The sequence below is a fragment of the Tenrec ecaudatus genome, chromosome 3 (genome assembly GCF_050624435.1).
Source record: "Tenrec ecaudatus isolate mTenEca1 chromosome 3, mTenEca1.hap1, whole genome shotgun sequence".
NCBI lineage: Eukaryota > Metazoa > Chordata > Mammalia > Afrosoricida > Tenrecidae > Tenrec > Tenrec ecaudatus.
This window is the reverse complement of record NC_134532.1, coordinates 43883622-43896692: the sequence shown is the minus strand read 5'-3', so window position 1 is coordinate 43896692 and position 13071 is coordinate 43883622. Positions and strand designations below refer to the sequence as shown.

The window sequence follows — 13071 nt, the reverse complement described above, 5'->3', positions numbered from 1 at the left end:
TGTACACTGGTGCATATGGGAGCTGGAGGCACAGGGAATCCAGGGTGGACGATACCTTCAGGACCAGGGGTGTGAGGGGCGATGCTGGGAGAGTGGAGGATGAGTGGCTTGGAAAGGGGGAACTGATTACAAGGATCCACATGTGACCTCCTCCCTGGGAGAGGGACAGCAGAAAAGGGGAGGAAGGGAGACTCCGGATAGGGCAAGATATGACAAAATAACAATCTATAAATTATCAAGGGCTCATGAGGGCGGGGGGAGCAGGGAGGGAGGGGGAAAAAGAGGACTTGATGTAAAGGGCTTAGTGGAGAGCAAATGCTTTGAAAGAGATTAGGGCAAAGAATGTATAGATGTGCTTTATAGCTTTATACAATTGATGTACGTATATGTATGGATTGTGATAAGAGTTGTATGAGCCCCTAAAAATATGTAAAATATATATATAATATATTCTTATTGCTATATATACGATGTGCACATTAAAATGCTTAAAGGGTTTTGTGAAACTGCGGAAGTCGAATATCTGAAAATACTTGGATACAGTAAAACGTGCTGGTTAGCTGTTTTGCCCGCTGTCAAAAGAATTTTGAAAATATATGATCCTTTGAAATCTTACTTTCTATCACAGGATAAATGTCCTAGAATTTTAGAAGAATTTTTTAAAAAGGAATCTTCAAACATTTGGCTAGAGTTTTCACACAATCAAGCAGCTCTTTTTCAAAATGCTATAAAACTTATTAAAGGTGACAAAATTTTGGTAATCGAAGTAGCAAATGAAGTTAATAATTTAGAATTTCAGTGGCAAGAGCAGTTAGAGAATATTTTTCTTCTGTTACCAATCCATAATAGTATAAGCCAGCAAGAAGAGCACGGTGCAATAAACCGTGCAGATATCATGAATCACGCTGAAAAGTTCTATAGTAACTGCATAGATTATTTAGAAGAGTGGACAGTACATTATAATGATATTGAACATTTTCATTGGGTTTCATGAAAACAAGAACTTAAATGGAATTATGTGCAAAAATCATTCAATCATATTACTCAAAATTCCCCATGTAGTATTATTTCCGAAAACAATCTTTTTAATGAGGTATTATTATTAAAAATATATTGATAAGGAAAAGGTTAAACCTTGGGCATCAGCAAAACTCACAATAGAGAACAAATGGTTAGAAATATTTCATCATTTTGAAACAAACCATGTTCCATACAATAATGCACAAAAAATTGTGGAATACCTGCTGTCCTTACCAGGAACTAATGCTGCGACTGAATGTGTTTTCTATGTTAAATAAAGTGTGGACATCAGAAAAATCACAATTAAGTGTTGAGACTTTGAAACCAATTTCATGTGTGACATAATTTTACAAATTCTTGGGATAAATTTCATGACCTTTTAAACAACGACAGCAATCTACTCAAAAACTTCAATCAAATGAGAAATATGTCCAAGAAAAAATAATACTACACATAATTTTAATGTGTTATATTTGTAAATTGTACTTATGTTGAAATTTGAAAAAATATATTACAATACTGTTTTTGCATTCTATGATCGCTTCTCGGCCTTTTGGCTAAGATCAAGTGTAGTATCTGTTCTTATCAGTTTAATATCTGATACGTTCTCTATCCGAGGACAATATATTAAATGGATTTTTGGAGCAGGGAGTTGGAATAGGAGCTTGCTCCGTCCCCTCCACGCATCGACCTGGTATTGCAGTGCTTCCAGGAACGGTGCACCAAAAAAAAAGAAAGAAAATTTTTGTTGCTCCATATAGACCAAATTTTTATTCAAGAACCCAAGAACCTCCCCCACCCCCCACCGACCTTCCCCATAGGTCACTTTATCAATTATGCTGGAAACTGAGAGCAGCATAGTAAAAGCTTAGACAAATAGACATAAGTTAAGAAGCAGACTAAGACTTGGGACAAGAGAAAAGAGGGAAGAAACTGTTGTTGCTGGTTTTTAAATTGCAATATGCTTTCTTCCAGAGTTGATAAGGAACACATTCCCAAGGCAGAGAAATTCATTCTATCTCAGTGTCCAATAGAAATTGTCCTCTGTCAAAAGTCTTTTAAGTCCTTTTTTTCCGTGGTTGCCTGATGATCACTGACCACTTTTCATTGTGAGTCCAAATTCTGCTTTTTCACTTGCTGTTTCAATAGCAATGATAAACAATCCTGGCCACACTAAAGATTGGGAAGGTAAAAATCTTGTGGATCATTGACTATCAAGGACAGACCAATGTACATAAGGTATTGAATGGGACATTAGATGAATTCAGATAAAGAAAAGAAAAGACAACCCATGTGATTATAGGTGAAACAATGAAATAGATCAGAAACCTTCTCAGCTAATTTAATGAGGTGTTCTTTCTCTCTGAATTGCTAATTTCAATCACTCAGTGATGTGTTCTATTGTCACTAAGACAAAGTCCATTTTTATCAGGTTTGTGCTCACTTTATTACCTCTGTCTACTTAGAACTGTTCTTAAAGGAAAGCCTTAGCCCATTCAATTTTTTTTTGTTTTAATATGATGTACTTTTCCTGAATTGCTAATTAACAAAAGTCTAAGAAGTTGGGAAGCAAGCCCTCCACCCACCACTTTTCTGTCAGGTTGTCTGTCAGGTTGTGTGTTATTGTGATTCAAATGCAAGGTGTTTCAAATGCAAGCCCGGTCACCCAGAGTGAAGAGCTTTTAGCAGAACTTCCAGACTAAGAAGATACTAAGAATGGAATGGTTTCCACTCCAGGCTTTGAGCTTCACTTCCAGGCCCCTCCCTCCAGGAGGCCCTCATTACCTCCAGACCCCGCCCCTTGGGAAACACCCCACTCCTACCCAGGTGACACAATTTCCTGCAGAACTCACTTCCTCTGACTGAGAAGGTGCAGCCTGAGCGTCCCCCAAGAGTAAGTGAGTCTCTGTTTCTATGCTCAACCCAGGCTCTGAGTCCCCTACAGTCCCTGCATCCCTAGCTGTGCCCCATCCCCACGGATATTACTATTCCTGCATCTTGTCTGCCTGCGTTCCAGGTCGCCACGACCCCCTGGCATATTTCCAGTTAAATCCTTTCTGAGCTGGTTACAAGCCTCTTTGCCTTAGGTCTTGGGAATATGCCGGACCCTTTTCCTGCCCAGAGCCCCTCATTCACCCTCACATCTCACGCCAGAAAGGCCTGATTGAGGGTGGGTTCTTGCCTGGGGCTCGTTCCCTCCTTGTCAATCATCAGGCAGGAGAGCAGGGGACCCCAGCGTGGCCTTTACTGCAAGGAGAGGCCAGCCTTGCAGCCATCAGGCCACTCCCCTGATGACCGAGGTCTGTATTAGAGCTTAACTTCTCAGCACCTTGCTTTGCAAAAGGGCACAGTAACAGTGACGGCCCCAGATCCCCGGATAGATTTAGTCCTCACATAGGTTGCAGAACCCCACACAGAGGAAGCTTCCATGGAGTGCTTTCTGTCTAGGAAGCAAGGTTGTAGGTAACATGGCCCTCAGGCAGAGGGCTTTGGAGTGTGGATTACCTTCACCTCTCTCCAGGCAGCTGGGGAGGGCGGTCTTGCTTATAAGCTTCCAAGCCTGTGGATCCTTGATGGAGGTAACCAAATGAGACTGTACAGGGGTCTCAGAGGCCCTGGACCAATATTAAAGAAGTGTCTGTCATTGTGATGTATTGATTGGCCACCAATCATGCTTTTATGACCATTTCCTTTGCCCCTCCCCTCCCCCACACCCTCTTTAGCTCACATCTCAATTGTGAACCTGGGAAGCCATTTCCACTTGTAGGTGGCTTCCCTCACCCAGATGATGTGTTTGTGTCTTTGTGCTGCCTGTATCTCTTAAGAGTTAACAAGTGTTCCCTTTAAACTACACTGAGGGGGTGGTGAGAAAAAAAAAAACTACACTGAAAATGGGTCTCCAGAACAGATCTGTCCTGTGTGTGCCTCCTCACTCATTTCTGCCACCAGAAACTAGCTTGTGCTCTGTTTTAAACTGCAAAAGGGACTCCAATCTCAAACATAATTTAAGGAGAACATTTATTAAGTCATAATAGAGACAAAGAGAATACAAAGACACAAACAGAAGTCACTCGGATGAAGGAGATCATTAGTGGAAGTCAAGGTGTTTTACATGAACCGGACAAGAACAACTCAGTCTCTGGTAAGAAGCTAAACAGTTTATTTAAGGGGGACCGAAAAGAGAAAAAAACCTGTGCAGGGACCAGCTCCCTGAAGAGAGGGAGAATGGCTGGTCTCCATCGCTTGGGTTTTTATAGGGGGGGTAAACAATGGGGCCTTTTCAGCTGTGCAAATATGCAAGAACAGAAGCAGAATTTGCAGTTAGCATTGACATTTTAAAACGTTTTTTTTTTTTCCTTTGAGATAAATGTGTGGCCTTATCTTTCAGCTTCTTTTTCTGGCAAATGTTTGCTTGACCTTAACCTCAGGGGAATTTCCATAGCTTGACACAAAATGGAGACTGCTACGAGATGGTTCCACTCAGGCTAACTATCACATTCCTCCCTGTGGTTATTACACCTGTGAATCTTCCAGGTGCAAGCGTTCACAGGGCTGTGGAAAGGGTTCACTCTGGCCTAGCCGGTCATATGATTTACTTGGTACCAACAACTTGACAGATTGCACTCGGTCTTGTACAAACTGCACTAATTTATTAATGATTAGCGGGCCACAAGTTAGTCCTATTAAAAGCAAAAGCAGAGGGCCTACTAGGCTGGAGGTTAGGGTGGTGAGTCATGGAGACCAGCTAAACATTTGCTGTCTTGGCTTTTTCTGTTTTCTTCTCGTTTGCTTAATCTTTTTCTGACTAAAGCTAAGGTATTTTGATTATTCTTGAATGCTTGGCATAAAAGCAGCAAGTTTCACCCATAGCCATACAAAGGCCGCCTTGCTTAAGAAATAAAATGTTTAATCCTCACCTGTTTTGCAATACTACTTTAGCAAGGGAATTGAGGGATTTTTCTAGATAACTGAAAGAGTTCTTTAAATCCAGTAAATCATTATCGGTTCGCTGACTTAAAATTTTATAATTTTCATTTTCTTGTATAAAGGCCACCATTCCTACTGATGCTGACCCAGTTACACCTAGTCCCACAAATAAAGGAACCAAAATGGGGGCTCTTTTGACTCTGGAATAAGTGTTAAAATGCTGCCACCCAGCTTCCCCTGAATACAGAAATACTTGGGGTAAAATATGAACCAATATACAAAGTCCTTTGTGGTTAGAGGTGAGTAAGGTTGTAGAGAACAGGCAGGGAGTGATTCCAGTAGAACAAGCAAACCACATTCCTGGTGGGGCTTCTAACAGAAAGGGTTCCTTGGAACTGGGAATAACAGAAACACTGGCACAATACTGACTATACCGTTGGGGTTTTCAGCTGGTTTGGTAACAGTGTCCTTTCCCTTGTCAGTCTTCCAGAGTTAAGGTGGACCTTTCCCCAGCTTCCTTCCACCTGCACACACTACTATTATTTTTATTATTGGACAGTGTGATGTTGGCTACTGAGGAGGTATCGTTAGATCCAATTCCTACAAAGTAGGGTGGTCCTGGGTTACGACATAGCCAACCATCCCTGGTGAAGTTTGGGTTAGTAGCATTTATAAAAGCCAAAAAAGGGTTCTAGGGTTTTTACTTCTACTAACACAGAGGGAGAATGGCTGGTCTCCATCGCTTCTAGACTTGGGTTTTTATAGGGTGGGGTAAACAATGGGGGCTTTTTAGCGGTGCAAGCAAGCAAGCAAGAACAGAAGCAGACTTTGCAGTTAGCCTTGACATTTTGAAACGTCGTTTTTCCTTTGAGATAGATGTGTGGCCTTATCTTTCAGCTGCTTTTTCTGGCAAATGTTTGCTTGACCTTAACCTCAGGGGCATTTCCATAGCTTGACACAAAATGGAGACTGCTACAAGGTGGTTCCACTCAGGCTATTACACTTTGTCTTTCCCTCCAAATGAATGCGTGAGGCCATGCAAATAAGGTATACGAAACTAGAACAAGTGGGGGAAACACACACACACACACACACACACACACACACACACACACACACCAGCCCCACCTTTACGGCCATGCGAATAAGGTGTATGAAACTACAAGTAGGACACACACCACCCCCCCTACGGCCATGCAAATAAGGTGTATGAAACTAGAACAATCTAAGCATGGCGCCCTCCACCAAGTCTGTGAAGGGCAGGGCCGGAAGTGCGTGTCACCAGCGTCTGGCGTGTATTTTGGCCTTTGGCGGCCGCCTTAGTCACACACACCGTCCCCTGACACTCGGAGCTGCAGCGGGAGTTTGAGGAGGGTCCTGAGCAACGGCGGGGCGGTGGAGCCTTTGGGAAGTAAGTGTAAGTTGTCGGGACGGTGGTGAGTGAGGAGAACAAGTGCGTTTCTGTCTCTGAAACAGGGCGAGCGACGCGCGGACGTGCGGCGTCAGGACCCTGGCTCCTGAGGGCGAGGCTGGGCAGAGGAGCTCGGTGCGCAGCAGGCGGGAGCCATGCATTCTGGGGTCCGACGGGGAGAGCACCCACGCACAATCGCCGGGCTGTCCTGCCCGTCAGGGCCAGAGGGCTTTGCGCCTCTCCCGGAATGACAGAATTCACTGGATGGACAACCGTTTATAATTGTATTAGAGCTTCTTAAGTTCTGAGCGCTCCAATTTGCAAAAAGTGGTGGCCTCCTTGGTTACAGATGGGGCTGCTAACTGCAAGGTCAGCAGTTCAGAAATACAAGCCACACCTGGACAGAAAAGCAGGGTTTCTACTCTTGTTAAGAGTTACAGTCTCGGGAACCCACCCGGGGCAGTCCCAACTGCTCCTAAAAGGTCGCTATAATCGGAATCCACTCAATGGCAGTGAATTGGGTTTTAGGTTTCTATTGCTGATGACAGTGATAACAGTGTCCATTTGCTGCGCCCCACTTTGATTAAGCCGCCATTAAATTCTCTCTGATCATTAACGAAGTATATAGATCATCCCTCCCACTGGGAAAATGCATTAGAAAGTAGATCGTCTGAACTTTGCAGCCAGCCCTCTTTGCGGGCCTGCCTCGGTGTATGCCTGATGGAGGTCACATAACTGAGGACAGAACAAGGGACATTGTCGTGACTGTTGCCTTGACTGGCTTTGTATGAAAGCCCTGGACCAGTCTTGTAAGTCCTTCTATTGAATGAGGTGCATGTCCTACTCATGGTCCCTTTCCTGCTTCTGAAGTCCCACCTGTACCTGTGATGTATTGATCTGCCTCCAGTCATGATCTGTGACATGCCTTTTGTTCTATGCCCTGTTATCCAGGGTCCGGACTGTGAATCCTCAGTTGTTATTTTGACCTCGTGCTAGTGGTCTCCCTTATCTACCCGGTGTGTGTGTGTGTGTGTGTGTGTGTGTGTGTCTTTTGTTTTCTCTTAAAGTTCAGTAAATGTTCTCCCTAAATTATACTTGGCATAGGGGTAACTTTTGTACCCTAATACACAATTTGGCTCCTAAATGACTCAAGATACAGTTCTACTTTGGGACAGCATCTTGAGAGCCATACCTGCAGCTAAAGTGCGGCCCTGCAGCCCCTTGGCTTCTGTCCTGAATGGGAAAGTGTTACAAAGGTCTTTTAGTTCTGCAGAGAAGTGCCCACTCTGTCCCTTAGACTCATGGACCTCTATGTAGGTTGGCAGATCTGGTTCCCCAGATAAATACTCAGATGTACACCAGTTCACGTATTAACCTCCTGCCCAGAGGCACTCAGCTCTCTTGTTCTGTGGTCTGGGAATTGCACTGCTCTGTTTCAGTCTCTTGGTTCTGCTGCCACCATGTCTCTGTTGCTGCTTCTCCCCATCACTTCCTCTCTTGTGTCACAGCTGCCTGTCTGCTGGATTCAAGAGTTTCAGTGCAAGAATCTGAGTTTCAAAGGCCCCTACTCCTGGTTCTTTCTCTCTCTCTTTTTTTGATGGTAGTGAGATCCCAATTTCTGTCTGAAAAATGTCTCAATTAAACCTAACAGGATGTCCAATGTGACTCATTTCCAGGTTGGGGTTTCAGGCAGCTTACTTGCATAGCCCCAAGTCTCAAGGGTACCAATCTATTGTTTGGCAATTTTCACAATTCTCTTAAACCAAAAAAACCAAACTCACTGCCATCAAGTTAACACTGACTTATAGTGAGCCTGTATGACAAGGTACAACTGCCCCATGTGGGTTTCCAAGACTGTCACTCTTTAGTGGACTAGAAAGCCATGTCACTCGTGAAAGAAGAAATCCCCATCTTTCATTCTAGGAGAAATTGGTGGTTTCCAACTGCTGACCTTGCTGTGAGAAGCCCAACAGTAACCTATGTGCCACCAGATCTCCTTTTCCTCATTCACATTGTTGGATGACACACCCACCTAAACATTTGGAAGGAGTTAAGGGGCCATCTCTAGAAAGACGTACAGGTAAACTAACTGCATTGGGTTACTGCAAATAATACTACAATTAAAATGTCATTTGTCTTGGAGTTCAAAAGTGCACTCACTATGGGGGGATGTTTACTTCTTCATTCTTATATACATACATGTATATAGATTTTAAACTAATAGATGATGTATAAGTGTTTAATTTGGAGCCCTGGTTTTGACATGTGTTAAGGGTTGGATTGCTAACCTCAAGGTTAGAGGTACAAACTCATCAGCTGCCTGCCGTGGCTTTCTAATCTCAGAAACTATAGAACAGTTCTCCTCTGTCCTATCGGTGCTTATATGTGTAACTCTCCTTGATGGTGACTTTGAAAGTGTTTCTAAAGTGATTGTACAATTTACAGCTCCTGTAGAAAAATAGCATTCCGTTTATAATAGTTCTTTATATAGCCCATTTCAAACTTTTCAGATGCTTTAATTAACACCATCATCATAAAGGTTCATTGATTTGTCATTCTCCTTGAGAGTCCCACAGTAAGGAATTGATATTCCATGTGCTTTGAGGTAGCGGTCCAGCTTTATTGTTTCTTCTTTTTGACATGTGTATTTGGTTGTCCAATCTCTATTTATTATAAAGTCATCTTTTACTCATAGGTCTGAAAATTATGAGTTTTAGCTTTTATTGCTCATGGTATTAACATGTTTTCCGTCACTCAATAGGAGACCGTTAACAGTATTGGGGACTGTGTTAAGAAGACGGACAGGAACACTTACAGCATCTGGACCTAAACTACTCACATTGTATCCTCCCATCAGCCTGCAGGAGGAAGAAGTGCCTGGTTTGGGTATTATTATTTCTGGGATGTCCTCATGAGAGACTGAAATTCGTGAGCATCATTGGAGCTGATACAGATAAGACAAACATAGAGCATCCCCGTTGTTGGCAGTGTTACAAGGACCAAAGAAAATGACCAAGGCTCAGGTAATTCTGATGCATTTTATCCTTTTCTGTATTTCCTACTGGAAGTGCAGAACCTGTATAATAACTGATTCGGTTCCTTGGAAAGTGGAAATTTGAAATAGTAGAAGTTAGAGATGAACTTTGTCTCTGACTTCAACATTGGGATGGAGAAGATTAGGAATATGTTGATCACAGGAATAACACTAAACTACTGACATTGAACATAATACATCACTAAGGATTCTTTGGATGATATTAGCTTTCAACTGATATTTCATTATTTTATGGCCAACCCATGAGAATCATTCAAATTTAACACTATGCTAAGTTTTTAAGGAGAAATAAGATCACTTCTTTAGGAGAGTCCATTATTCCATGGGTTTTTTTGTCTGAGTGAGTTTCCGTAATGTTTCTTTCTGAAGGTGGTATTAAATAGTCTCCCAAACTGCAGCATTCTCATTAGTGCATCTGAATGGGCCTTGTAGCAATACTAATTTAAAAATGGGTGACAGCTTTTTACCTCCTCTAATTCTAGATGTAGGAGAGAGAATCAACCATCAGCTTCAGCCCTGATTCATGTGAGGAAGAACTTAAACATACATGTACTCTCCAATGGTTTTCCAGTTCTAACAGCAGTTATCTTTACCACAGTTATCTCCTTCTCAGTTCATTAATTTTTTGCAGTGGGCACATATAAATTACAGTCCAGAATCATAGGTACAAGTTTTATTAAGTAACAAAATGTAACTTGCTATCAGAATCAATAGGATAGACATTGGGATTCATATTAAGGAAACATGTAGGCAGATTTGCGCCTCTTCAGAGCAGGCCTGTTCTTTCTGCCCCTCTCAGCCATTGTGCCTTCTCAATATAGGCTCATTTCTTAGTTCCATCTTTACAGTCTCCTCTCAGCTCCTTGATGATATGGTCCTCTTGATCTTGCCTGCCTGTCCGACAATCTTGGCTAAAAAGCTCTTTGTGGATCTCTCACCATTGGCTCTGTCACTGTGTCCCATCTGCCCTGGTCATTATCTTCATCTGTATATCTCTTGCGCCATGAATATTACAGTTCATTTTGCAGGACCAGCAGTAGACCTGTCCCTATGAGGTAGAGGTTCAGGATGTTCCATGATTTGCCCTGCAGTATCTCGCAAAACTAAATAGCCACCAAGTAAATAACTCTTCAAGATGTGGAAGCTGGTGAGTCCCAAATCCATAGGTCAGTTATCACTCTGGAGCAGTGGTTCTCAACCTTCCTAATATGGCAACCTTTTAATACAGTTCCTTACGTTGTGACCCCCAATCATAAAATTATTTTCCTTCTTCATAAGAGTAATTTTGCTGCTGTTAGGTATCATAATGTAAGCAGGACGTGTTTTCATTGTTACAAATTGACCATAATTAAAGCATAGTGTTTAATCACAAAACAATATGTAATTAGATATTGTGAAATATTTGTTTCTAAAGACAAATAAATGAAATTTTGTTTTGAAGCAATGTGTAGTATGGGTAATAGTCTTCACACCTGATACTCATATGTGGGAGTATCTGCATGTGGGTGGACCTGCCTGGATACAGATAGAGGAGCGGTGTTTTGATTCCTAAGACATTGGAAATATGTGTTTTCTGATGGTCTTAGGCGGCCCCTGTGAACGTGCCATTCGATCCCCAAAGGGGTTGAGACCCGTAGATTGAGAACCGCTGGTCTGGTGGATTCACCTCATTGATGTGTTTACAAAGGCTGATGAACCAGATCATCAGGTGAGACCACAGTCCACTGCCTCTCAAAGTGAAGTTGTTGAATCTGGTCAGCTAATAGGTTGCAGGCTGAGGAACCCAAATGGGAAGGTCACATAGCAGGCTTTTGGTTCACAGAGTGGTGGAAACTCTGAAATTAGGTCACACAGGTGACTCCCAGTTACAGGGATGTCAAGGAAATGGCTCCTGCATTTCTGGAAGCTGGAAAATTCCCAATTCAAGAGTTCAAGTTGAACCATGTGCCTGCAAGAGCTAACAAAACCAAACCAGCAAGTCAGATGACAGGCCAATATTCCACTGTCTCTTCTCAACCATGCCTGCAGGCAGTTCTCTCTCTCCCGCCCCTCACTCTTTCTGTCTCTCCATCTTGACATGATGGCTTCTTGGGCCCATCTAGCACCTTTCCCGCCTAGGCAAGATTAGAATGGCAACAGAACTAGGAGAGGCCCATTGGAGAGGCTATAGTGAAAGATGGGAGGTCCAAGAGGACATTGTAATTAAAGTTAAGGCAATACTCTCCAAAGGTGGCTGAGAAGAATTTGTCCGAAGGTAGGCAAGAGGACCTTGTTGTAAAGTGGCTTTTAGCAGTATAGAACGTTGTTCTGCACTCAGGAAGGTAGATATTGCCTATAAACTTTCTGTTATTGGTCCTGAGTTATAGCATCTTGTTCCTGATCCTGAGTTGTACCTTGTTCATTAATAAATCACTTTTATCTATGAGTTTTGTGTGGCCATAGCAAAGGATTAATAAACCCAGAAGAGAGACAATGCTGTGGGCAGAATGACTTATGTAAGAATTGACAACAAATTTTGGACAACTGAGGTATCTTTGAACTTCCATCATAGGGATCAGTTCTGAATTGAGCCGGATAGCTGTCAGCACTGAAGGTATAGAACATCTCATAATGGAGATGCTGTTAGGACTCCTAATTCCATTTCACATATACTGTTAACATGCTTGTTAATATAAACAGGTCTGTGTTTATCTACTGTGTGTGAGTATAAATCTGAGCTCTTTCTAGATCATTCAGATAATTTCACTTCTGAAAATTCTAGTTGTATGAGTGGGTGCATTATTTTTGGGGCATGGGTGGCCCCAACACTCAGACGGGTCCTCAGGAGCAACTTTGCGATTGTGGAAAATATTAAAGACAAGACAGACAACAGGCACAGGGACTCCTCTTCCCATGTCAAAACTGAGAGGGAATGTATTTTCCAATGGGTATAAATAAAGGGGCTTACAAATCTCTCATAAGTCAAGTACATGTTACAGTTAACTTATATAGTCAATGGATAATATAAGCAGGTAACAATAAAAAAATGGAGGTGAATTGCCACTTTGACCTAGTGGTAGCTGACCTCAAACCTTCCACCCCCACTCCCAAACCTTCCCAGGTTTTGCTACAATTACGGATTGTTTACTATAGAACAAGATTGCTCTTATCTACAGACAGCCTTCAGGCATAGCGACTTCTCCAGAGACAGAAATGAGGCATCTACTATGGTAGCTCCTTTAAGACTGCTCCGTAATGGAGTGCTTTTGCAGGGGGCACTTTATTCGGCCTGAAGAACGTGTATTGAAACCATTTTTATCTCAGAACAATGAGATCTTTCTCAAAATAGGGCTAGTTTTTTGTGCCCGTGGTTGCGAGTTTAGCGGTAAGTTCAAATAGTTTCTCCCAACCTTCAGTTTATCACAAATTATGGAATGCACTATCACAGAATAGTTTTTATTACTCTCTTGCTTTCTTTATTGTAAGATACACTCTCTTAAATCTTCAAATGGAAAATACCTCATTAAATAGTCTCCTCTTTCTACAGGAATCACTGACATTCGACGATGTGGCTGTGAAGTTCACCTGGGAGGAATGGCAGCTCCTGAACTCTGCTCAGAAGACCCTGTATCAGGATGTGATGTTGGACAACTATTGCAAATTGGTTTGCATTGGTGAG

At 42.4% G+C, this 13071-nt stretch overlaps 1 non-coding gene across 1 annotated transcript; it reads left to right on the top strand.

The window, feature by feature from the left end:
- The first annotated feature begins 1557 nt into the window (after positions 1-1557).
- LOC142443892 (U2 spliceosomal RNA) lies at positions 1558-1748 on the top strand. The gene has a single exon (XR_012783618.1). It is a non-coding gene; the product is annotated as a U2 spliceosomal RNA (small nuclear RNA).
- The last annotated feature ends 11323 nt before the right edge of the window (positions 1749-13071 follow it).